The 26923-nt window shown below is 41.8% G+C and overlaps 1 protein-coding gene across 3 annotated transcripts in view; it reads left to right on the forward strand.

The window, feature by feature from the left end:
• LOC125451155 (uncharacterized) overlaps positions 1-26923 on the forward strand; it is an 84202-nt gene that overhangs the window by 16404 nt on the left and 40875 nt on the right. The window lies entirely within an intron of this gene.

Raw genomic sequence — 26923 nt, forward strand, 5'->3', positions numbered from 1 at the left:
AACCTTTCTTTTGTAGTCTTGGAGCATTCTCAATAACCAAGCCTTGACGGCCTCTGCAGTAAAGAATTTCACTGAAAGAAATTCCTCCTCTTGTGTCTTAAATGGGTGATCCCTTGCTCAGAGATTGTCCTCCTGGTTCTAAACTCTATCAGAAGAAAAAACAACTACTGCACATCTACCCTGTCAAGCCTCTAAGATTGCTTTTTCGATAAAGTCACTTCTCATTCTTCTGAACGCAATATGTCCAAGCCAAGCTTACTCAACCTCTGTTCATAAGAAAATCCCTTCATACCTGGAATCAATCTCATGATCCTTCTCTAGGCAGCTTTCAGTACAAGTGTATTTACTCTATGGATCAAAAATGTTGATGGTTTTTTTATGTTTATTAAATGAGTCGTAAGTCTTGACCCTTAACTGTTCTTATTCTGAATCAGTGTAAGAAAATGATTCTCTACAGTCATTCTGAATTTGCCATTCATGACATAAAATAAGTCCATTTTGATCTGTCACCCAGCTGCATCTGAAATATGGCTGACCTTGGATTTACTTTTTTTAAAATCTTGTTCTTTATTCTTTCATGGTATTTGAGTGCCACGGACAAGTCCAGCATTTGTTGTCCATTTTTATTTGCTTTTGATCTGAGTGATCTGCCAAGTCATTTAGAGAGCAGGTAAGAGTCAGCCATATTGCTGTGGGCCTGGAGTCTCATGTTGGCTTGATTGGATAAGGATGGCAGATTTCCTTCCCTCAAGGACATTAGTAAACTAGGATTTTAAACAACAATCCATGATTATTGTTCCGGTCGCCATAACTGACTCTCTCAATTCTAGATTGAATTAGGTTAAATTACATTCTACTAGCTACCACCTTGGAGCTCTGGATTGTAAATCCAATGATATGACTATGCCAACATCTGTCATCTTGTTCTTGACTTGAGGCCAGGACCATGATATGAATCTAATAGGCCCAGTCAAAAGAAAGATACTGTGGCTGTTGGAAATCCAAAATACAAATATAAAATGCTGGTAATACTTGGATCCAACAGTATCTATAGAAAAAGAAGCAAAACTAATATTTTTGGTTGATCTTTCAATCTGCATTATTTCTTGTATTTTCTGTTTTGCTGACTGGCATAAGATCTACGCTAGACTTAGAGACCTGCAGGCTATTTTCCGTGCAGGCTTGTTACAATAATCTAACTACTGTACTTCAGTGTTAATATTTTGAATACTGCCTGTAAATTACAAGATTAATTGAATTTGGTTTATAGCTTGCTATGGTGGGATTTATACATTTCTCCTTCGGATTCCTTGTATATTGAAGGTTACCATTACTCATTTTGAATCTTTTTTTACTTAAATACACTTAGGAATCCACTTAATGTAAAATGTTTGTATCTATAATGGAACAAATAAACTACAAAAAAAAACAAGAGAAGTGATTTAATATGATTTATTATGAAGTGAACCAGAGGATCCCCACTTCATTCCCAAGAACGAAGTATTGAATTGAACTTTCAAATTTAGTCTCCCAGTCATTCTTGTTACCTACAGACAACTGTTTCAGAAAATTGACTGGATCATGTATGAATAAGTTGCACAATGAGTTAGCATTTAAAATCTTCTTAATAATGACCATTGCACCTATTAAAAAATAGAGCTGTATAATTTTCTTGTTTAATTGAGAACCTTCAATGTAATAAAATATAATACAAAAGATATTAACATTTTAACATTTTAGCTTTATTATAATTGGTTTTAATGCAGATGGCAGTTGTAAGATAAAACTTAAATGTTTTATGATTTTTGTGCTTGCTAGACACTGGTTATTTGCAATGTAAATTAATGCCTGGACACTCAAGCCGATTCTGTCTGTGAACCAACATTCAACCTGGATCCATGAAGTAATCTGGGACTGAGTTTGTTCCAAATTAATAATTTTGTCATTTGTTTACTTTGGAACCTCTCTTAACAACATTGAAGTACTGACAGATTGTGTATGTTAAGCTATAAATATGAATCAGGCTTGATGAGAAAATCAGAAGCAAAAATTTAGCAGCATTAGGTAGATTAATCACAGTCTGTAATCTGATGATACTTTATATTAAATGATAAAACAGGTTTTGTGTTTTCTTGCTCATTTAGGAGCAGTAGTTTGAACAAATATCACCCATAAGTTTTTAGAAATTAGATATTAAGCCTTGTTCCACTCTCCATAGCTTATTGAGACACTGATGCAATACTTTGGCAATTCTTCCTCTAGAAATATGAACCACATCACTGAAATACTAAAAAGTAATCTGTAGCAATTAAAGTTCTTAATTCAAAATAAATAAGTTTCTTTTTCTGCCACCCCTCCCCTCCCCAAATTGAATTTATAACTGTTATCTTAATTGGATAACTACCAAGACTATGGACAGATATAATAATTGATGATTTGGTGATCATTGTCAACTGGTTCTAATCCTTGGATGAATGTTTGTGGTGTTTTTTCTAGTGCCTGTCACCCAATCTACCCGAGCATGAATGATTCCTTTACCGTACAAGTGATGTTCGGGCTTGTCACAACTTATATTTCATCTAGCGAATTTTGAGAACTTATTTCATCTGTATACAAATTTCATCTTTACTACTGAAATTGTAATGATAAGATACCTTACTCCCTTAAAAGGATTTTGGTTAAAAAAACATGATCTTAATTTCAAGGAATCAACCAATCAGTACCTGCACTAATACTTAACAGTACAATTATGAGTACCAGTGAATTAGTGTTTGCATTGTGAATCTAGGTCGTATAAATAATAACTTTTTGCAACAATTTGCTTGGAGATAGTCAGCATGGATTCGTCAAGGGCAAGTTGTGTCTCACAAACCCATTGAGTTTTTTGAGATAGTGACCAAGCATGTGGATGAGGGTAGGGCATTTGACGTGGTGTACATGGACTTCAGTAAGCCTTTTGATAAGGTTCCACATGGTAGGCTATTGGAGAAAATACAGAGGCATGGGATTGAGGGAGATTTAGCAGTTTGAATTAGAAACTGGCTTTCTGTAAGAAAGCAACGAGTGGTGGTTGATGGAAAATATACAGCCTGGAGTCCGGTTACTAGTCTTGTGCCTCAAGGATCTGTTTTGGGACCACTGCTGTTTGTCATTTTTATAAATGACTTGGACGCAGGCATTGGTGGATGGGTTAGTAAGTTTGCAGATGACACTAAAGTCGGTGGAGTGGTGGACAGTGTGGACGAATGTTGCAGGGAGACTTGGATAAACTGCAGAATTGGGCTGAAAGGTGGCAAATGGAGTTTAATATGGATAAATGTGAGGTGATTCACTTTGTGAAGAATAATAGGAAGGCAGAACACCGGGTCAATGGAAAGATTCTTGGTAGTGTAGATGTGCAGAGGGATCTTGGTGTCCATGTACATAGATCCCTGAAAAGTGGCACCCAGGTTGATAGTGCTGTTAAGAAGGCTTATGGTGTTTTAGGTTTTATTGGTGGAGGGATTACGTTCCGGAGCCGTGATGTCGTGCTGCAAATATACAAAACGCTTGTGCAGCCTCATTTGGAATATTGCGTGCAGTTCTGGTCGTCCCATTACAGGAAGGATGTGGAAACATTGGAAAAGGTGCAGAGGAGATTTACCAGGATGTTGCCTGGTCCGGAGCGCAGGCACTATGAAGAAAGGCTGAGGGACTTGGGTCTGTTCTCATTGGAGAGAAGGAGGCTAAGAGGGGATTTTAATAGAGATATACAAGATGATCAGAGGATTAGATAGGGTGGTCAGTGAGAGTCTTTTTCCGTGGATGATGATGTCAGCTTGTACAAGAGGGCATAGCTACACATTGAGGGGTGATAGATTTAAGACAGATGTCAGAGGCAGGTTCTTTACTCAGAGTGGTAAAGGCGTGGAACGCCCTGCCCACCAATGTAGTTAACTCAGGCACATTAGGGCCATTTAAACAGTCCTTGGATAAGCATATGGACAATGATGAGATTATATAGGGGGAGGGGCTTAGATTAGTTCACAGGTTGGTGCAACATTGAGGGCCGAAAGGCCTGTTCTGCACTGTATTGTTCTATGTTCTATGTTTTCAGTCTACTGGTATTAAACTTAATTCACTTCTCAAAATTAAAGAAAATAAGCTTTCATATATCAGCTGCGCAAACCAAAACATCAAAGATAAATTTAATTAAAATTTCAGAGATAGTAAGAACCATCAATGCTGGAGTCTGAGATAAGTGTGGAGCTGGAGGAACGCAGCAGGCCAGGCAGCGCCAGAGATGTCAACTTTGCCTGGTCTGCTGTGTTCCTCCAGCTCCACCCTGTGTTACCTCTTAAGAAAAAAAAGTCACAAGTATTAATTCAAAGTTTTTTAATGTTTAAGATTTCCCACTAATGCTTTTTAAATAAGATTGACAAAAAGCAGTTCAATTAATTTTGTAAAGTGTTCTTGTCAGTTTTTAAGAATCAACTCTGTGGATGCAAATGAAGATGAAATTGACAAACTCACAACCTTGCACTCATGGATGTAAAAAATTTGAAGTTATAACAGCCTTCCCTAGAAAGATCTCCTCTAAAAATATTTCTATTACTGAAAATCTAGCATGAAAATAGTTCTTATTTGTAGTCATTGACTAGGTGAAGAGAGATTACTATTGGAACAAATTGTTTTTTTTTCAATTTTACTAACTGCTTCAGAAGAAAATTGGAGGCTTTAATATTGTCCAAATTTTTTTTCATTCTATCTCTAAGTTACAAAAATGCCTTTTTGTATTTTGTTGAATTTTCTTCATCTCTTGCTAAATACAGTGTGTACACTTTTAGCAAGTGGAAGGGAAATGTTTTGACTTGCACTTCAGCTATAGGGCCCTCTGTGGCACAGAGGTTGTATCCGTATGACTGGACTGGTTGGCTTGGGTTCAAGACCCACCTGCTCTGGAGGTGTATAATAACATATCTCTGAACAGGTTGATGAGAAAAATGGGTTAAAGGTTTAAAAAAAAACACTACTTCTGTAATAGAAACAGAGCTGAAAATACACAGGTCTGACAGCTTTTTTAGAGAGAGTATAAGTTATTGCTTCAGTCATAGAAATGTAGAAGATAGGAGCAGGAGGAGGCCATTCAGCCCTTCGAGTCTGTTCCACCATTTTTCACGATCATGGCTGATCATCTAACTCAATAGCCTAATTGTGCTTTCTCCCCATAACCTTTTGATTCCACTTCCCCAAGTGCTGTATCTAATCACCTCCTTGAATACATTCAATGTTTTGGCATCAACTACTCCCTGTGGTAATGAATTCCACAGGCTCACCACTCCTTGGGTGAAAAAATGTCTTCTCATCTCTATCCTAAATCATCTACCCCGATTCCTCATACTGTGACCCCTGCTTCTGAACACTCCACCATCGGGAATATCCTCCCTGTATCTACCCTGTCCACTCCTGTTAGAATTTTAAGTCTCCTAAGAGCATCCTTCCTCCGAAAAGGAGACCAAAACTGCACACTATATTCCAGTGTAATCTCACAAGGCCCCGTACAACTGCAACAACACATCCTTCCTCCTGTACTGAACCTCTCTCAATGAAGGCCAACATACATTTGACTGCACAAGGATGCCCAGGACCTGCTGCACACCCCCCTCTCCCAAATTACAGGCATTCAGATAATAACCTGCCTTGTTGTTTTTGCTTCTGGTGTAAATAACCTCTTGTTGTACTGCATCTGCCGTTAGATTAGATTCCCTACAGTGTGGAAACAGGCCCTCTGGCCCAACAAGTCCACACCACCCCTTGCAGCATCCCACCCAAACCCAGACCCATCCCCCTATAACCCACACACCCCTGAACACTAAGGGCAATTTAGCATGGCCGATCCACCTAGCCTGCACATCTTCGGACTGTGGGAGGAAACCGGAGCACCCAGAGGAAACCCACACAGACATGGGGAGAATGTGCAAACTCTGCACAGACAGTTGCCCAAGGCTGGAATTGAACCTGGGTCCCTGGTGCTGTGAGGCTGCAGTGCTAACCACTGAGCCACTGTGCCCAATCACCCAACCTGTTGATCATGCTGAAGGATCTCCACATCCTTGTCACAGTTCACCCTCCCACCCAACATGCCTATGACCTTTCAAACTCTATGTTCATTTTGTAGTTACAACTTCACATAATGAGTACTGTTGATTTCTGATCTTGGCTGTTTTCGGAAGTTATATATAAAGGTTCTATACATGATCAATTTAGCTGTTGCTTCCAATCAATCACTTTATTGATGACAACAGCAACTTTGAGCAGCTTTAACATAATAAAATATCCCCAGAAAATTCACTGGAACATTACAAAACAAAATACGACACTAAGGTATATGAGGATATCGATCAATTACCCCTCCACTGACACCTTCATCTGCCTACCTGAACTCGTCCTCACCCTCAACAACTTCCCTTTTTGATTCCTGCCACTTCCTGCAGACAAAGAGGGTGGCTGTGGGTACCCACATGGGCCCAAGCTATGCCTGCCTCTTTGTAGGTTATGTGGAACATCCCTCTTTCACACCTACACTGGCCGTAAACCCCACCTCTTCCTCCGTTACATTGATGACTATATTGGCGCCGCCTCGTGCTCCCAAGAGGAGCTCGAACAGTTCATCCATTTCACCAACACCTTCCATCCCAACATTCAGTTCACCTGGACCATCTCCAACACATCCCTCATTTTCCGGGACACCTCTGTCTCCATCTCAGGCAACCACCTACAAACAGATGTCCATTTCAATCCCACCGACTCCCACAGTTACCTGGAATACACCTCCTCCCACCCACCTTCCTGCAAAAATTCCATCCCCTATTCCCAATTCCTTCGCCTCTGCCGCATCTGCTCCCAGGATGAGGCATTCCACTCCTGCACGTCCCAGATGTCCTCGTTCTTCAAGGAACACAACTTTCTCCCCGCAGTGGTCGAGAATACCCTCGACCATGTCTCCCACATTTCCCGCAACTCATCCCTCACACCAAGTCCCTGCAATAACCACCAAAAGAGAATCCCCCTTGTCCTCACATACCACCCCACCAACCTCCGGATACAACGCATCATCCTCTGACACTTCTGCCATCTACAATCCGACCCCACCACCAAAGACATTTTTCCATCCCCACTCTTGTCTGCCGTCCGGAGAGACCACACTCTCCGGGACTCCCTTGTCCACTCCACACTCCCCTCCAACCCCACCACACCCAGCACTTTCCCCTGCAACTGCAGTAAGTGCTACACTTGCCCCCACACCACCTCCCTCACTCACATTCCAGGCCCCAAGAAGAGTTCCACATCATGCAGGTGTTCACCTGCACGTCTGCCAATGCGGTATATTGTATCCGCTGTGGCTACTGCTACATTGGGGAAACCAAGCGGAGGCTTGGGGACCGCTTTGAAGAACACCTATGCTCGGTTCGCAATAAACAACTGCACCTCCCAGTCGCGAACCATTTTAACTCCCCCTCCCATTCCTTAGACGACATGTCCATCCTGGGCCTCCTGCAGTGCCGTAATGATGCCACCCGAAGGTTGCAGGAACAGCAACTCATATTTCTGCTTGGGAACCCTGCAGCCCAATGATATCAATGTGGATTTCACCAGCTTCAAAATCTCCCCTCTCCCCACTGCATCCCAAAACTATCCCAGGTCGTCCCTGCCTCCCTGACCTGTTCTTCCTCTCACCTATCCCCTCCTCCCACCTCAAGCCGCACCTCCATTTCCTACCTACTAACTTCATCCCGCCCCCTTGACCTGTCCGTCCTCCCCACCTATACTCTCCCTTCACCTATCTTCTCCTCCATCCGTTTTTGATCTGCCTCCCCCTCTCTCCCTATTTATTTCAGAACCCTCTCCCCATCCCCCTTTTCTGATGAAGGGTCTAGGCCTGAAATGTCAGCTTTTGTGCTCCTAAGATGCTGCTTGGCCTACTGTGTTCAACCAGCTCCACACTTTGTTATCAAGGATATCTATGTTCTGATTACCTAAAACGTGGTCAACGAGGTAGACTTAAGGAGTGTGTCATAGGAAGAAATTGAGGTACCGGGATTAAGACAAAGGGAAATCCAGGACCTTACAGGCTACTGCAGCTGAAGACTCTCCAAAGGTGGAGCGATTTTAAAATTCATGATGCTTAGGCGTCCAGAATGAAAGGAAACTGTATATCATGTAGGCTTGTGGAGCTGAAAGTGATTGATTTAATTTTATTGCTATGAGTACCGAAATACAGTGAAAAGCTTCGTTTATGAGCAGTACAGGCAGATCACAGCAAGCAAAGGATGTACAGATCAAAAAGACTTAGAAACATACACGTTACAACGCAGGTCACATTATTTGAGGCTCGAGTCCATTCAACAGTCGGATGATGGCTGGAAAGAAGCTCTGGGTGTGTCAGGGTTCTGTGTCTTCTGCCTGACAGAAGAAGGCCTAGGAGGTCATTACCAGGGTGTGATGGGTCTTTGATGTTGGCCACCTTTCTGCGGCAGCGAGCTTTGTAAATAGAGTCCATGGAAGGAAGGTTGGCTTCCGTGATGGTCTGCGCTGTGCACACAACCACCTGATTAGAGAAACGAAAGAGCGCGATTAATGCAGCTAAATGAAAGGTCTACCTACCTCATCTGAAACCTAAGTTGTGAAATTTAGGCTTTGCTTGTTAATTTTCTTAAACAATTTGCTTAGAATATAGTTTCCACCTGCACAAATGCAAAACTCATGTTTACACCTGAACCCAAAAGTGGCTTGTCATTTTTGGTAGATTTATATAGACCTGTACCATAAATTGAAAAATGCTCAGAGGTAAATATTTACGTCACATTAAAGCTAGTTTTCATTCAACTCTAGTGCAAGCTGGAGTGGAAATCCTTCGCGTTTCTTACTGAGAGCTTTTTAAACAATAGAACAATGTTCTTTTTTTTCCACAAGTATTACACCTGATGATGTTAACAAGGTGTACAGCTGGATGAACACAACAGGCCAAGCAGCATCAGAGGAGTAGGAAAGCTGACATTTTGGGTCAAGACCCTTGTTCAGAAAAAAAAAACTTGGCTTGCTGTGTTCGTCCAACTGTACACCTTGTTATCTCATTCTCCGGCATCCTTAATCATGATATTTAATTCCTCAGAATTTTACTGTGCCATAATAGGCAGTGATTTGGTTTTGGCCAAAGTATTGTCTTCTGTAATTCAAAAATTAACAAATTCTGTATAATGTTAAAGGATGACTATTGTGTGAATAGGTAATAATATAACAGTCCTTTTAATTCTACAGTCTTTATATCAACGACAACAAATTGGATTTATATAATACCACTAACATAGTAAAAGCCCCAAATCACTGTTATTGAGGAAAATTCGAATACTCACATGAGATAGATGATTAAAAGCTTGTTAAAAAGAATAAGTTTTAAGGAGTGCCATAAGGGAGTTGGAGACGTTGTGTGGGAAATTTATAATAGGGCCTAAGCAGCTAGATGTGTTTTGTTTGTTTATATATACTGTCATGGTATTTGCAACTAACTGTTAAATCCAGGATTTGATGCCCATCCCTAATTGCCTCTTGAAATGAATGATTCTCAACTGCCCTTTTCAATCATGTTGTGGCCACACGTAGCCCAAATGAGGGAAGAATGGCAGATTCACTTCACATCGGTGAAAGTGAAAGACATTAGTAAGCCAGATAGTTCTTGCAAAAAAGAAGCTAGGTGTAGGGGCTGTTTGGCTCATCCATGCCATTCAACGTAATCATGACTGATCATCTATCTTAGTGCCCCACACACTCCCTGTACCCACCAACACTTTAGTTTCTAGAAATGTATTTGTTTCTTTCTTCCTTCAATATATTTATTGCTATAACTTCCACAATCTTAACATCACCATTCCATCCTTGAGAGTGAAGAAATTCCTCCATCCCAGTCCAATAGACTATCACATGACCTCTTGTTCTTGAACCCCCTTTCCCCATCACCACCTTCAAACAGAGAGAAACCTCATTCCTGCATCCAGTCTGTCCAGTCCTTTTGATGTTTTTGTTTGTTAGATCCCATCTTATTATTATAAACAGCAGAAAATGTTGGTCGAACTGACCCAGTTTCACCTCAAGACAATCTTGGTATTCCAGGAATCAATTTAGTGAACTTTTGCTGCGCTCTATCTGGCAAATCTCCTACCCTAACAGAGAATATGCCAAAATGCACACAAGTATGGTTCCATCAAGTCTTACTGCAGCTGTCCAGAGCCATCTGTGCTCATGCACTCCAGTCTTTTTACAATGAAGGCAACTGTAGCATTTGCTTTCCTAACTGCTTGCTTCCTGTTGCAAGCTTGCTGTTAGTAATACCCAGGCCACTTTGTAGATCAGTATTTCACATTGTTATTTAAATGATGACATTCTGCTGAAAATAGCTTTGCATTTACTCACTGACTCCACTTGTCTAGATTGCTGTGCAGCCTCTTTACATCCTCCTCACCATTCTCTCAGTTCCACCTAGTTTTGTGTCATCAGCCAGCTTGGAAAAATGACATTTTGATTTTCTCATTTCAATTCATTAAGCTGTATTGTGAATAGCTGTGTCCCAAGCATTGATTCCTATGGTACTGCACTAGTCATCGATTCCACTCCAAAAAAACCTACTTATTCCTTCACTGTGCTGTCTACTAGCCAATTCTCAATCTATGCCAGTGACAGCTAATTCCATATGCTTTAATGTTGCATACAAACCTGTCATGTGGAACTGTATCGCAAAGCTTTCTGAAAATCCAAATACACCACCTCCACTAGTTCTCTCCTATCTATTCTGCTAATATCATCCTTTTGAAGTGTCTCCAGTAGATTTATCAAACAGGATTTCCCCTTCATTAGTCTGTGCTAACTTTATCTAATTCCTTGATATTTTCTAACTGCCTTGTTATTACATCCTTTATAGCAGACCCCAACATTTTCCCCATTACTGATATAAGGCTAACCATTCTGTAAATTACCTGTTTTCCCTTTTTTCAACAAGGACATTATATTTCCTCATCCTCCATTCACCAGGACTGTTCCAAAATCTGCACAATTTTGGAATATGAAAATCAAGTTATTTCCTTGGCCATCTCCTTTGTTACCTTGATGTGTAGATTATCAGACCATGGGGATTTATCAGCTTTAATTCCTCTACCTTTTTTCAACTAACATTAATTTCTTTCAATTGTTCTTCCTCATTAGACTCTTAGTTCCCTGGCACTTCCAGAAGTTGTTTATCTTTTTCCATGAAGATAAACCATTCCTTTAATTCTATTTAAAGTCTTAGAGATGTACAGCATGGAAACAGACCCTCGGTCCAACTCATCCGTGCCAATCAGATATTCTCAATTAATCTAGTCCCAGTTTGCTCTTACCCCTCCAAACCCTACCTATTCATTTACCCATCCAGATGCCTTTTAAATGTTGTAATTGTACCAGCCTCCACCACTTCCTCTGGCAGCTCATTCCATACACGCACCACACTCTGCATGGAAGAAGTTGTTCTAGGTCCACTTGAAATCTTGCCCCTCACCTTAAACCTATGCCCTTTAGATTTGGACTCCCCAACCCCAGGGAAAGACCTTGACTGTTCACCCTATCCGTGTCCCTCATTATTTTATAAACTTCTATGAGGTCACCCCTCAGTCTCTGATGCTCCAGGAAGAATAGCCCCAGCCTATTCAGCCTCTCTCTTTAGCTCAAACCTCTAATCCCAACAACATCCTTAAATCTTTTCTGAACCCTTTCAAGTTTCACAACATCTTTTCTATAGCAGGGAGACTAGAATCGAAAGCATTGTTCCAAAAGTAGCCTAACCAATGTCCTGTACAGCCACAACATGATATCCCAACTCTTGTACCCAATGCACTGACCAATGAAGGCAAACATATCAAATGCTGCCTTCACTATCCTATCTACCTGCAACTTTACTTTCAAGGAACTATGAACCTGCACTTCAAGGTCTCTTTGTTCAGCAACGCTCCCTAGGTCCTAACCTTTTAAGTGTATACATCCTGCCCTGATTCGCCTTTCCAAAATTCAGCACCTGATGTTTATCTAAATTAAACTCCATCTGCTACTCCTCAGCCCATTGGCCCATCTGAGCAAGGTCCCATTGTACCCTGAGATAATCACCTTGGCTGTTCGATACATCACCAATTTTGGTGTCATCTGCTAACTTACTAATCGTACCTCCTATATTCATATCCAAATCATTGATATAAATAACCAAAAGCAGTTGACCCAGCATCAATCCTTTTGGCACACTGCTGGTCATAGGCTTCCAGTCTGAAAAGCAAGCCTCCACCACAATGGTCTATCTCCTACCTTTTGAGCCAATTGTGTATCCAAATGGCTAGTTCTCTTTGTATTCCATGTGATCTTACTTTACCAAACAGTCTCCCGTGCAGAACCTTGTCGAATGCCTTCCTGAGGTCCATACAGACAAAGGTACATTGCTCTGTCATCATCAATCCTCTACGCCACTTCCTCAAAAAAACTCAGAAGGTAATGAGACACCATTTCCCAACCGCACAGCCATGTTGACTCTCCTTAATCAGCCCTTGCCTTTCCAAGTACATGTAACTCTTGTCCCTCAGAATCCCCTCCAACAACCCGTCTGTCAGCCTCACCAGTCTATAGTTCCCAGGCTTTTCCTTATCACCATTCTTAAAAGGTGGTACCATGATAGCCAACCTCCTGTCTTCCAGCACCTCACCCATAGCTATCAATTATACAGTTTTCTCAGCAAGGTGCCCATCAATCACTTCCGTAGCTTCCCACAATGTTCTGGGGTACACCTGATCAGGATCCTGGGATTTATCCACCTTTATGCATTTTAAGATGTCCAGCACCACCTCTGTAACTTAGACACTTTTCAAGGTGTCGCTGTTTATTAAACCAAGTTCTCTAGCTTCCATGTCCTACTCTACAGTAAACACTGTGGAAAAGTACTCATTTAGTATCCCACTCATCTCATGGTTCCACACATGGGTGGCCTTGCTGATCTTTAAGAGTCCCTATTTTCTCTAGTTACTGATTTATCTTTAATTTGGTGAACCTTTCTGGATCTCCTTAACCCTATTTGCCAAAGTTGTCTTATGTCCCCTTCCCTGACCCCTACCCCTCCGATTTCCCTCTTGCGCATACTCCTATTGCCCTTCTACTCTTCGAGGGATTCACTTAATCTGTGCTGTCTCTCCCTGACATATGCTTCCTTCTTCTTCTGATCAGAACCTCAATTTCTCTCATCTTCCAGCAATCCCCACACTGACCAGCCTTAGCCTTCACCCTGACAGGAACATAGTATTTTTGAACTCTCGTTATCTCATGTGTAAAGATTTCCCATTTGCCAGCTGTCCCTTCGCCTGCAAATATCCACTCCTAATCAAATTTTGAAAGTCCTTGCCTAATACTTTTGGCCCAACACCTTTGTCACTTGCCTTGCCTTATTTCCCACAAGTAGGTCAAGTTTTGCTCTTTCTCTCATAGGTACATCCAGATACTGAATAAGAACATTTTCTTGTACACTCTTAACAAATTCCTCTTTATCCAAGCTTAACACTAAGGCAGTCACAATCTATGTTTGGAAAATCTCCCACAACTAGTTTAAATCCTCCCGTATGGCTCAATCTCAGCCAGATGCAGATTAGACTACTTCACTTCTTTCTTCAGTGAAGAGTTCTATGATGTTATGGTCCTTCTTCCTTAAAGAACCCTGTACAGATTATTAATTAATCCCTTCTCATTTGCAATACTATATCTTAGGGAAAAGGCTACCCTAGTTGGTTCCTCAGTATACTAGTCCTTTGTTTTTAAAAAATGTCCAAGTATTTGTCACTATTATTACTCATGTGCTTTGACCAGCAATATATAGACTAAGATCATGCATGATAACTGTAGCATCCTTGTTACATGCTTCACCAATTTCCTGTTTAATTCTGTCCTCCACCTTACCACTATATTGTTTGGAGGCCTACAGATGACTCGTGTTTTCTACCTTTTGTTGCTTCCAGCCAGTCTAATTCTACTTCTAGATTTTCTGGGTTAATATCTTTACTTACCATTGCACTGATTTCATTCTTTATTACCAACTCACTTTCATCTCCTTTTTGCCTATTTCCCTTAAATAATTTGAATACTTTTTAGGTATTCCATTCCCAGCCTTGGTCATCCTGTAGTCTTGGCTCTGTTATCTCAATCGTGTTGTACATTGGTACAAGTTATGTGCACTTTTAATGTGTCCACCTCATTTCAAATTGTCCATGCATTCAAAAACAATACCGTGCTTTTTAAAAACATGTTGCGCATTACTTTTTTGTTATGGCCTTATTTGCTACCAGACTTATTTCCACTGCCATAACAAGGTGTAGAGCTGGATGAACACAGCTGGCCAAACAGCATCAGTGAGGCAGGAAACCTGACATTTCAGGCCTAGACTCCTCTTCAGAAATGGGGAAGGGAATTCTGAAATAAATAGGGAGAGATGGGGAGGTGGATAGAAGATGAATAAAGGAGAAGATTAGTGGAGAGGAGACAGACAGGTCAAAGAGACAGGGGTGGAGTTGGGGGGCGGGAATAGGCCAATGGGATGGGATGAGGCTAATGGGTAGGAGATGGGGGTGTGGCTTGAGGTGGGAGGAGGGGATAAGTGGGAGGAAGGACTGGTTAGGGACGTGGGGACAATCTGGGCTGGTTTTGGGACGTAGTTGGGGGAGGGAAGATTTTGAAGCTTGTGAAGTCCAAAGTGATATCATTGAGCCGCAGGATTCCCAAATGAAATATGAGGTGCTGTTCCTGCAACCTTCGGATAACATCATGGTGGCACTGCAGGAGGCCCAGGATGGACATGTCATCTGAGGAATAGGAGAGGGAGTTGAAATGGTTCGCGACTGGGAAGTGCAATTATTTAGTGCAAAATGAGCATAGGTGTCCTGCAAAGCGGTCCCCAAGCCTCCGCTTGGTTTCCCTGATGGACAGGAGGCCACACTGGGAACAGCAGATACAGTATACCACATTAGTAGATGTGCAGGTGAACATCTACTTGATGTAGTAAGTCGTCTTGGGGCCTGGGATGGGGGTGAGTGGGGAGGTGTAGGGGCAGGTGTAGCAGGGAAAAGTGCCAGGTGTGGTGGGGCTGGAGGGGAGTGTGGAGCGGACAAGGGAGTCATGGAGAGAGTGGTCCGTCTAGAAAGCGGATAAGGGTGGAGGGGGGGAGAAATATGTTTTTGGTGGTGGGGTCGGATTTCAGATGGCGGAAGTGTCAGAGGATAATGCGTTGGATCCGGAGGTTCTTGGCGTGGTATGTGAGGACAAGGGGGATTTTTTTTTTTGGTTATTGCTGGGATGGGTTGTGAGGGTTGAGTTGTGGGAAATGTGGGAGACATAGTCAAGGACATTCCTGACCACTGAGGGGGTGGATGTTGCAGTCCTTGAAAAACGAGGACATCTGAGATGTTTGGGAGTAGAATGCCTCATCCTGGGAGCAGATGCGGCAGAGGTGAAGGAATTGGGAATAGGGAATAGAATTTTTGCAGGAAGGTGGGTGGGAGGAGGTATATTCTAGGTAGCTGTGGGAGTCGGTAGGCTTGAAATGGATAATGGTTTCCAGGTGGTTGCCAGAGATGGAAACAGAGGTCTAGGAAGGAGAGATAGGTAACAGCGATGGTCCAGGTGGACTTAAGCTTGGGGTGGAAGGTGTTGGTGAAGTGGATAAACTGTTCGAGCTCCTCGTGGGAGCACAAGGCGGCGCCAATATAGTCATCGATGTAACGGAGGAAGAAGTGGGGATTAGGGCCAGTGCAGCTCCAGAAGAGGAATTGTTCCACGTATCCTACAAAGAGGCAAGCATAGCTTGGGCCCATGCACATACTCAAGGCCACCCTCTTTGTCTGTAGGAAGTGAGAGGAATTGAAAGAGAAATTGTTAATGGTGAGAACAAGTTAACCCTAACCAGCTCCCTCCCCACCTCCATCTCTGACCTACTAACCTCATCCCACCCCATTGACCTGTCAGTCCTCCCTGGACTGACCTAGCCCCTCCCTAGCTCCCCACCTACACTCACCTTTACTGGCGCCACCCCCACCTCTTTGACCTGTCTGTCTCCTCTCCACCTGTCTTCTCCCTTATCCATCTTGTATCCACTTCCTCCCTTTCCCTATTTATTTCAGAATCCCCTTCCCCTCCCCCATTTTCGGAGAAGTGTCCAGGCCCGAAACGTCAGCTTTTGTGCTCCTGAGATGCTGCTTGGCCTGCTGTGTTCATCCAGCTCCACGCTTTGTTATCTTGGATTCTCCAGCATCTGCAGTTCCCATTATCTCTAATATGGGACCCAGATATTTTAGTCACTGTTAAACAACTTGCCTTGATCAGAAGGTCAGAAGTGGGGATGTTTGCTGGTTTTTGTACATGGTACCATTTGCATCTCCTCAGCTACTGAAGTCTGAGCCTGCCCAAAACAAGACCAGGATAATAATCAGGGTTAAGATCATAAATGGTCTGTAGCATGCTTGATACATGAGAATCTGTCACTTGCTCATGACATTTAATATCCTGGGAGTAACTGAGTAGGAACTGAACTGGATCAGTTCCCTAAATTCTGTGGTTAAGAAAGCAAGTCAGAGGCTAGAAATTCTAGTGTTTAGCTCACTACCTGATTCCCAAGGCCAATCCGTCACCCACAGCAATAATATAGTTGTGTAATAGACCGTTCCACATTAGCTCAGGTGAGTACAGGTCCAAGAAAAGTCAAGCAGTTTGACTGGCACAACATCCACCACCTTACATGTTCACTCCCTCCAACACTCATGCACTATGGCTGCACAATTGTATATGAAGTGAACAGTAGCAACTGGTGGCAGCACCTTTTACATCCACCGCCTCTACTACGTAGAAGAAAGAACTAGGGCAACAGATGGTCTCGGAGGATGACCATCCACAAGTTCCTTCCAAGTCATGCACTGTCCTTATTTGGAAATATTTTGCCGTACTTTCAGGGCTACAGAATCACAATCCTGGAACTCCTTCCTCAATAGTGCAGTGGGTATGCTGGAAGAAATGTGAACCTTTTTATGCTTTCTGCTTCTTTTACACATGTATACCTTGTTATGGATTATTTTAACATGTTTTGCTTGATAATTTGCCTGATGAAGTTAATTTTAGATGTGAGGATGAACTGCCTGCATGATTTGGTTTAATTAGAACCACAAGCATAAGCGTACTGCTTATTATGTCGTTTGAGTCATGACTATTGTTCAAAATCGACAATTGATGTGTAAGCAATGACAGGCAGGTATCAAGATCAGAAGAGTTCTTGGATGTAGATTAAAAAGAATAAAAACCTCATGCCAATTTCAAGCATACCTAGGGAGAGAAGAGAGAAAAGGAACTTTTTGAACCATTTGCAGCTAATAGTCAGTAGGAGGCGAGAACCGTGTGAACTAGGATATCAGCTGGCACCTTTTTGAAGTATAACTTTTGCTTATGACCTGACCTGATACCACTGAAACAGATGCCACCTTTTCCTAAATCTATTGCATCATAGAACGTAGAACAGTAAAGCACAGTACAGGCCTTTCAGCCCACGATGTTGTGCCGACCTGTTATCCTACTAAGGTCAGTCTGCCCTGCATACCCAACATTTTACTATCCTCCATGTGCCTATCTAAGAGTCGCTTAAAAGTCTCTAAAGTATCTGACTCCATTACCACTGCCAACAGCTCATTCCACTCCACTCTGTATGAAGAACCTACCTCTGATATCTCCCCTAAACCTTCCTCCAATCACCTTAAAATTATGCCCCCTTGTAACAGTCATTTCTGCCCTGGGAAAAAGTCTCTGACTATCCATTCTATCGCTGCCCCTCATCATCTTGTACACCTCTATCAAGTCACCTCTCATCCTTCTTTGCTGCAATGAAAAAAGCCCCAGCTCCCTCAACCTTTCCTCATAAGACCTGCCCTCCAGTCAAGACAGCACCCTGGTAAATCTTCTCTTAGTCTCTGCACCCTCTCTAAAGTTTCCACATCTTTCCTGTAATGAGGTGACCAGAACTGAACACAATATTCCAAGATAACAAAGTGTGGAGCTGGATGAACACAGCAGGCCAAGCAGCATCTCGGGAGCACAAAAGCTGACGTTTCGGGCCTAGACCCTTCATCAGAGGGAGATGGGGAGGGGGAACTGGAATAAATAGGGAGAGAGGGGGAGGTGGACCAAAGATGGAGAGAAAACAAGATAGGTAGAGAGGAGAGTATAGGTGAGGAGGTAGGGAGGGGATAGGTCAGTCCAGGGAAGATGGACAGGTCAAGGAGGCGGGATGAGGTGGTAGGTAGGAAATGGAGGTGCGGCTTGAGGTGGGAGGAAGGGATGGGTGAGAGGAAGAACAGGTTAGGGAGGCGGAGACAGGCTGGGCTGGTTTTGGGATGCAGTGGGGGAAGGGAAGATTTTGAAGTTTGTGAAGTCCACATTGATACCATTGGGCTGCGGGGTTCCCAAGCGGAATATGAGTTGCTGTTCCTGCATCATTGTGGCACTGCAGGAGGCCCATGATGGACGTGTCGTCTGAGGAATGTGAGGGGGAGTTGAAATGGTTCGTGACTGGGACGTGCAGTTGTTTGTTGCGAACCGAGCGGAGGTGTTCTGCAAAGCAGTCCCCAGGCCTCCGCTTGGTTTCCCCAATGTTTCCAAGTGTGGTCTAATCAGACTTTTAGAGCTGCAGCATAACCTTATGGCTCTTAAATTCAATTCCACTGCCATTAAAAGCCAAGACACCTTACGCCTTCATTACAAACCTATCAACTTGGGTAGCAACTTTGAGGGATCTATGTACGAAGACACCAAGATTCACTCTGTTCCTCCACCATTAACCCTGTATTCTGCATTCAAATTTGACCTTCCCAAAACTTCACACTTTTCTGGGCTGAATTCTTTGCCCAGCTCTGCATCCTGTTAATATTCCATTTGCAACCTTTGCAATTCTGTTCAAAAAGGTGGCTCACTGCCACGTTCTCCTTGGGAATGGGTGTTTAGTCCTGATTGTTGCCACAACCAAATTTTAAGAATGGGTCAGAGCTGAGTTTGTTCAGAGTGCAATGTTTGTGAACCCAGCCTCCAACCGAGAGCCAAGGAGAATGGTGAATTTGGTGTCTTGGTGATAATTTTATGTCACAACTGAAGATAATGGTTTCCGTCTTTCCTGTGTAATTGAATGAAATATCTATTCATTCACCACTGGTTATTAGCTGATCAGTTTGACAACCACTGTACTTCTGACCAAGCCTCTTGACATGTTCTATGTGTCCCTGAATGACCTTTCTCCACTTTGGCCTATCGTCAGCCAGTGTCTCCTATGAGCTAATGGGTATGTTTGACCTCTTTGGGGATGCTTTGAGAACGTTCATGAAATGTTTCAATTGTCATTCTGGGACTTGTTTGTTACGATTTAATTCCTAGTATGAGAATTACTTTGAGAATCTGTTGTCAGGCATATGAATGTCATATCCTGCCCAGTGGACTACCTTTTGAATGATCAACACCTTGATGCTGGGCATGTCAGCCTGAGAAAGAATAATACTGTTGGATCATCAGTTTTATTGCAAAGGCAGGATCCTGCAAAGGCACCGCTGGTGGCATTTCTCTAGTACTTTGAGGACCCTGTTGTAAGTTGTCCTTGCATCACGTGTTTTTTTTTAAAAAGATCTCACGCTATATAGAAAGAAATAGGTAGTCTGAGTTCCTTTTCATCTCGGTCTCTGATTTGGTTTCCTGAGGTTATTTCTTGAACCCGTGGATGACCCAACAAGTTTTTCAGCTCAGTGAAGGTCCAAGGAGAGCTGACAAGCTCCCACAAACCATACATTTCCCACTCCTGTGTTAGATGTTATCAGCATACTGATACAACCTGAGATTTGATTTTCAAGACTATATCATCAAGGTGCATCATGAATATGAGAAATAGGGATATTTGAGAGAGTCAAGAGGTAATCTTGAACCATGTCCTACAAAGGGGAGATTTATATGCTACTTTTCCAGTGGTAATAAATATGTAGTTACTTTTCATTTTTCTTGCAGGTGTTCGAATATTCATTGAAAAGAAAGCACAGTTGACACTTTTAGGAACTGAAATGGACTATACTGAAAATAAGCTCGCTAGTGAATTTGTATTCCACAATCCTAACATCAAAGGAACCTGTGGCTGTGGAGAAAGCTTTCATGTGTGACTGAAACCAACAGTGTAACCTGAACACTAATGTGGATGTTACAGTGTTGAGGCACTGATAATTCTTTTAGGCCATTGAGTGTAGCCGATTTGTTTTCATGCATTTTGAAGGAGAAAGAAACCAAAAATGCATTTGACATTTTGATGCTATTGGTGCAGAATTCTCCTTCAGGAGAAAGGTTCACAAGAAGTTATGGTGTATGATGCATTCTTTTTTTCTGTTCCAACAAGCTATAATGAATAACACCAGGTTTGTGTAACTGAAGTGTTGCATGGTGAGATTAATAAATTTGTCTGATTTAAGACAGATGTAACATCCCTTTTGCATCTGAGGAGAAAAATGTTTCTGCATTTGTTGTCTTCAAATCCTCTGTCCTCTTATTTCTGCTAATCCATTTATGGCCAAGGTAAACTGTGCCAAAAACAGAACAAGGGCTTGTTTCAGCCTTTTTAAACTTCAGCTTTCTTAATGCCGGATACAAAACTTAAAAGGCTGAAACTATCATAGTTTTTTTTATATAGTAACTTTGCTTTGATAGCAAGTTAAAAAATTTGGACGGAAACAGACTCTTTGGTCCAACCAGTCTACAGTGACTATGTTCCCAAACTAAACTAGTCCCACCTGCCCTGTAACTGTACTTGCATCCACTGCTTCCCGCAGCAGTTCATTCCACATATGCAGTAATCTATTACTATTTTTTTTTTTTAGAAGTTGCCCCTCATGTCTTTTTTTAATTCTTTCTCCTCTCGCCTTTTAAAACATGTCCCCTAGTTTTGAACTTGCCCACCCTAGGGAAAAAACCCTTGTCATTCACCTTCTCTATGCCCCTCATGGTTTTATAAACCTCAAAACCTATGTTCCACTGATAAAAGTCCTAGCCTTTCCAGTCTATTTTAATATATCGAACCCTCCTTTCCTGACAACATCCTGATAAATATTTTCTGAACCCTCATCAGTTTAAAAATATCTCTCCTGTAACAGGGTGACCTGAACTGCACACAGTACTCCAAAAGAAGCCTCATGAATATCCTATACAACCTTATCGTGATGCCCCAACTTCTATACGCAAAGGTCTGAGCAGTGAAGGCAAATGTGCTAAACACCTTAACCATCCTTAACCACTATCTGTGATGCAAGTTTCAAAAAAATAATGTCTCTGAACTCCAAGGTCTCTGTTCTACAACACTACCCAGGGCTTTACCATGAATTATATAAGTCCTGTCCTTGTTTGTATTACCAAAATGCAATACCTCATTTATCCAAATTAAACTCTATCTGCCACTCCTTAGCCCATTTATCGAATTGATCAAACTCTCTTTGTAATTTTTGACAACCTTCTTCTTTGTGCACTATACCATCAATTTTGGTGTCATCTGCAAACTTGCTAACCATGCCTCCAATAGTCTCATGCAAAGCTTTTATATAAACGACAAATAAAAGTGGACCCTGTACCAATCCCTATGGAACACCACTGGTCACAGATCTCCAGTCCAAAAAACAACCCTACACCACTACCCTTTCCTACCATTAAAGCCAATTTTTGTATCCAGTTTGCAAGCTCACCCTGAATCCCATGTGATATAACTTTTTATTTGTCTACCATGCAGAATCTTGTCAAAGACTTTACTAAAGTCCAAGCAAACAACACCTGTCACTTTTTGGTTACCTCATTACAAAAACTCAAATCAAGTTTGTGAGACATGATTTTCCATTCCATGCTGACTATCCCTAGTCAATCCTTGCCTCTCCAAATGCATGTAAATGCTAACTTGCATCTTCTCCGCTGCATGCATTGCACTCTTCAAAAAAATATCTTTTCACAATGATTTTGCTTTGATAGCAAGTTAAAAATACAAATTGTTTTGAAAGAAATATATCAATAAGCTTTAGACCATTATGTTAGGGGCCAATGAGCAATCTGTTTATCTGCTGCCGCTAACTGAGTGTGTACAATGAAGGTAACGATGATAATGGAAGCTCAGTGAATTGGACTATTTCCCTTCTATGCTTTTTCATGTCACTTATGCAGTCCAATGTGCTGTAATTGGATACAATTTTTTTTGCAGTTTAATGAAGCTATAAGATATACTTGACAAACACACAATGCTGAAGAAACCCAGCAGGCCTGGCAGCATCTGTGGAGAGAGAAAGAGTTAATATTTCAAGTCTGGTATAATCCTCAGAAGATGAGCTGCTGAGTTTCTCCAGCATTCTGTTTCAGATTTCCAGCATCCACAGCCTTTTGCCATAAGAAAATATCCTTTGTGTGGAACCAGACCTTTTCAAAATTTTTTGATCAAATAGCACCTAAGTGGTGTGAATGGTATGGTATGACCATTGCTATTGAGAATTATTTCTTGTGATCGGGCAGACTTGATCATTTGTGAGCAGGAAAGTCAAAGTTTGTCTTATTGGAAGAATGTTATTTGAAATGAAATCTGTCTTTCATGCATCAAGAATTAAGTATCGAGTTATTAAATTCTTGTTGTGCTCAGCTTTTATTTACTTCAGTGGTTTGTTTGGTTTCAGTGCAGCTTTAGCAGGATGAAAGTATTAAACTGTTGTGAACTAATGCTTTGAGCATTTGGCGATAGTCCGGTAATTCTTTATTTTCTGTGTCCATGAAATATAAAAAAAATTCTGTTAGAACTAATGTATAAATTGTATTTTAAATAGTCATATTTTAAATCACTCTGTATACATTGTAATTCATTTCCAATAACTTTGTGCTAATTTAGGTTTCTGTTTTCTTAGGTTATTTTTTAAAATCAGAGGTTGTATTTATTGATTTTTTTTTAAATTAAAAAAGTTAATATTATACGTTCCTCTCGGGAGTTCAATGAGGATCTGACTGGCTTAAAGCAAATTAAAATTGTCAATTTGCTACACCCAAAACCATCTGCCAGTGGTTTAGACTAAATATGGAAGATGTGATCTGCATCATGGACTCATCAATATTTAGTGTTAAGTTGCTACTAGCCATTAGCTAATTCATATTTGACTATTTGTCTTGATTGCTGGTGCTGGACAATCTACCCCACAGACTCTGTAACATTGGGTGAAGTGCAAACCAGGTTTTGCAATGTACAGTAGTTGATTGAAAATAATGCATATGATTTTCATTTCTGCCTGTTGGGCCTTTCCCAGTGATGTATATCACTATTGCAGGACAAATACATAAGCGTCTCTGTTACCTGATTTACTTTGGCTGCAAAAGGTAACATATTGTAACATCAATAGTATAAGATAACTGCAGAATTGAAGAACTTTTGTAAGAAAATATTAATCTGGATCCAACTGTATTATACCAGATTTGAGTGTGATGCTGAGATTGAAATTTCAAATTAGAAAGTTGTGATTCTCAGAACTGCAACAACTTGTGCATAGTTTAATAAAAAAATGTATTTGATGAAATGCTAAGATCTATAGAATCTTCATATCAAACGATTCTCTCAATGGTTTTATGAAAATTTTGATGAAAAGATCATCCAGCCAGAAGTATAGAGCTAAGCAAAAATAGTTGATTTTTTATAGTCACGAGTACTGAAATACAGTGAAACGCTTTGTTTATGAGCAGTACAGGCAGATCACAGCAAGCAAAGGATGTACTGATCAAGAAGACTTAACCTGCAAAGTAATCTGTATATCTTTATGTTATTTGCAAGGGTTGGGTCGATGTTCTCATGGGTACTGAATGAAGTCGGTGAGTCTGTCCTGGGTCTGCAAGTCAAGTGTCGCCTATACTCAGGCCTGGATGACCATAATAACATTACTAGTGATTTTTACAGATTTAGAATTCAAGTTTAAAAGTGTAGAACAGTATAAGAAATGTTAGTTAGATCTCCTGTAGGAGCTTGCAAGGAGTTGTCCAGTGTCAGTAAGATACTGATAGGAAAAAAATTCCCATATGTTTTGGAAACTTCTGGTCAACTTCAGTATTGATGGGAGTTAAGTCCCATTCTCAGGCCTTTTCCTTGCTTCCCTTTATAAACTTAACCTTAAATGAAAGACATTTCTATTAGACTTCCTCCCCTTCATTTTTTAAAAAGTCCTGTTCTTGGTTTAATTCCAGTGAACCTTGGCTGTGCAGTTATTAGAAGCTCTTAATATGTCTCATAGGCTGTTAGAAATTTCCTGCAATGGAATGTTTAGAACTGCAGGCATTGTTTTTTTTTGGGTAGTTCCTCTGCACCAAGAATTACTTGCTTCCACTGTGGTTTAGTAGGTTCCTAGATGGCAGATGATTACAATGTACAAACTAATCTGTCACGTGGAAAAATATGGTGCTTGGATGGTCAGGGTGAAGAGTTGTCGGAGGTATCTTCCCGGTTCCCAGTACTGTGACTTTGCCCCCGTTCATGTCCTTGACACAACTTCTCAATGTATTTGGTACCTTCTGAAATGAACAATTTCCTATCAGTTAGTTGCAAGCTAGGGATGTTTTTCCTCTTCAAGGATTCTTTGTGGACATCCGTAAGATGTTTGTTACATTCCTGAGAGTCTTCTGCCATAATCAAGTTCCTGGAATGCCAGCTGTTTCTTGTGTCTAGCATCAGGCGTACAAATGATATCTTGCCCAGCAGAACTGTTTATAAGTGAATGGCCAACAATTTTACATGTCTTAGGGGCATCCTCTTGAAGTCGGGCATGGATGATTTAAAAAAAACAAACAAAAACTCGGTGGTGTGTAGATAAGGTAAGGCTTTTTCTATTTCACGTTTCTTTATATATATATATATATATATATATATATAGTGTGATTGCCAATAACTTTTTTTCGTTCCTTTTTCATTTATCTAAGTTTAGTTTAGCAATGTCAGGAGATCTCACACCTGTGTTGTGCTCCTCTTGCTCAATGTGGGAGCTCAGGGACACGGCTGATGTCCCTGACTCCTTCACGTGCAGGAAGTGTGTCCAACTACAGCTCTTGTTAGACCGCATGACAGCTCTGGAGCTGCGGATGGACTCACTTTGGAGCATACGCGATGCTGAGGGAGTCGTGGATAGCACATTTAGCCAGTTGGTCACACCGCAGATTAGGATTGCTGAGGGAGAAAGGGAATGGGTGACCAAAAGGCAGAGGAAGAGCAGGAAGGCAGTGCAGGTGTCCTCTGCAGTCATCTCCCTCCAAAACAGGTACACCATTTAGGATACTGTTGGGGAAGATAGCTCACCAGGGGAAGGCAGCAGTAGCCAGGTTCATGGCACAGTGGCTGGCTCTCCTGTACAGAAGAGCGGGAAAAAGAGTGGAAGGGCAATAGTCATTGGGGATTCAATTGTAAGGGGAGTAGATAGGCGGTTCTGCGGTCGAAAACGAGACTCCCAAATGGTATGTTGCCTCCCAGGTGCACGGGTCAGGGATGTCTCAGATCTGCTGCAGAAGATTCCGAAGAGGGAGGGTGAACAGCCAGTTGTCGTGGTGCATATAAGCACCAATGATATAGGTAGAAAACAGGATGAGGTCCTTCAAGCAGAATTTAGGGCATTAGGAGCCAAGTTAAAAAGTAGGACCTCAAAGGTAGTAATCTCAGGATTGCTACCAATGCCACGTGCTAGTCAGTGCAGAAATGAAAGAATAGCCAGGATGAATGCGTGGCTTAAGAGAGAGTGCAGGAGGGAGGGGTTCAGATTTTTGGGACATTGGAACCGGTTCTGGGGAAGTTGGGACTGTTACAAATTGGACGGTCTACACCTGGGCCGGACTGGAACCAATGTCCTTGGGGGTGCTTTTGTTAATGCTGTGAGGGTGGGTTTAAACTAATGTGACCGTTAGACCGTAAGACATAGGAGTGGAAGTAAGGCCATTCGGTCCATCAAGTCACCTCCACCATTTAAATCATGGCTGATGGGCATTTCAACTCCACTTCCCTGCACTCTCCCCGTAGCCCTTGATTTCTTGTGAGATCAAGAATTTGTCGATCACTGCCTAGAAGGCATCCAATGTCCCGGCCTCCACTGCACTTCGTGACAATGAATTCCACAAGCCCTCTACTCTCTGGCTGAACAAATGTCGTCTCAATTCAGTTTTAAATTTACCCCCTCTAATTTTAAGGCTGTACCCATGGGTCCTAGTCTCCTGGCGTAATGGAAACAACTTCCCAGCATCCATCCCTTCTAAGCCATACATTATCTTGTAAGTTTCTATTAGATCTCCCCTCAACCTTCAAAACTCTAATGAGTACAATCCCAGGATCCTTAGCCATTCATCATACATTAAACCTACCATTCCAGGGATCATCTGTGCGAATCTCCGCTGGACACGCAGGACATGTGTGTGCAGGAAAACAACACATACGGACCAAATACTGAACTACAGAAGCAACCACCCCAACACCCACAAACGAAGCTGCATTAGAACACTATTTCAACAAGCCACCACACACTGCAGCACAGTGGAACTACGAAGAGCAGAAGAAAATCACCTATACAGCGTATTCAAAAAGAACGGGTACCTAATGAACACAGTCCACCAATTTCTCAGCAATAAACCCAAACAAACAGACAAAACGTGCCCAGAAACCATAACCACTCTCCCCTACATCAAAGACATTTCGGAAATGACTGCCAGACTACTCAGACCTCTTGGCATCACGGTAGCCCACAAACCCACCAACACACTAAAACATCAGCTAATGAACTTAAAAGACCCTATACAGAGAAGCAAAATGAACGCC

The sequence above is a fragment of the Stegostoma tigrinum genome, chromosome 3, assembly GCF_030684315.1.
Source record: "Stegostoma tigrinum isolate sSteTig4 chromosome 3, sSteTig4.hap1, whole genome shotgun sequence".
In the NCBI taxonomy this organism is placed as follows: domain Eukaryota; kingdom Metazoa; phylum Chordata; class Chondrichthyes; order Orectolobiformes; family Stegostomatidae; genus Stegostoma; species Stegostoma tigrinum.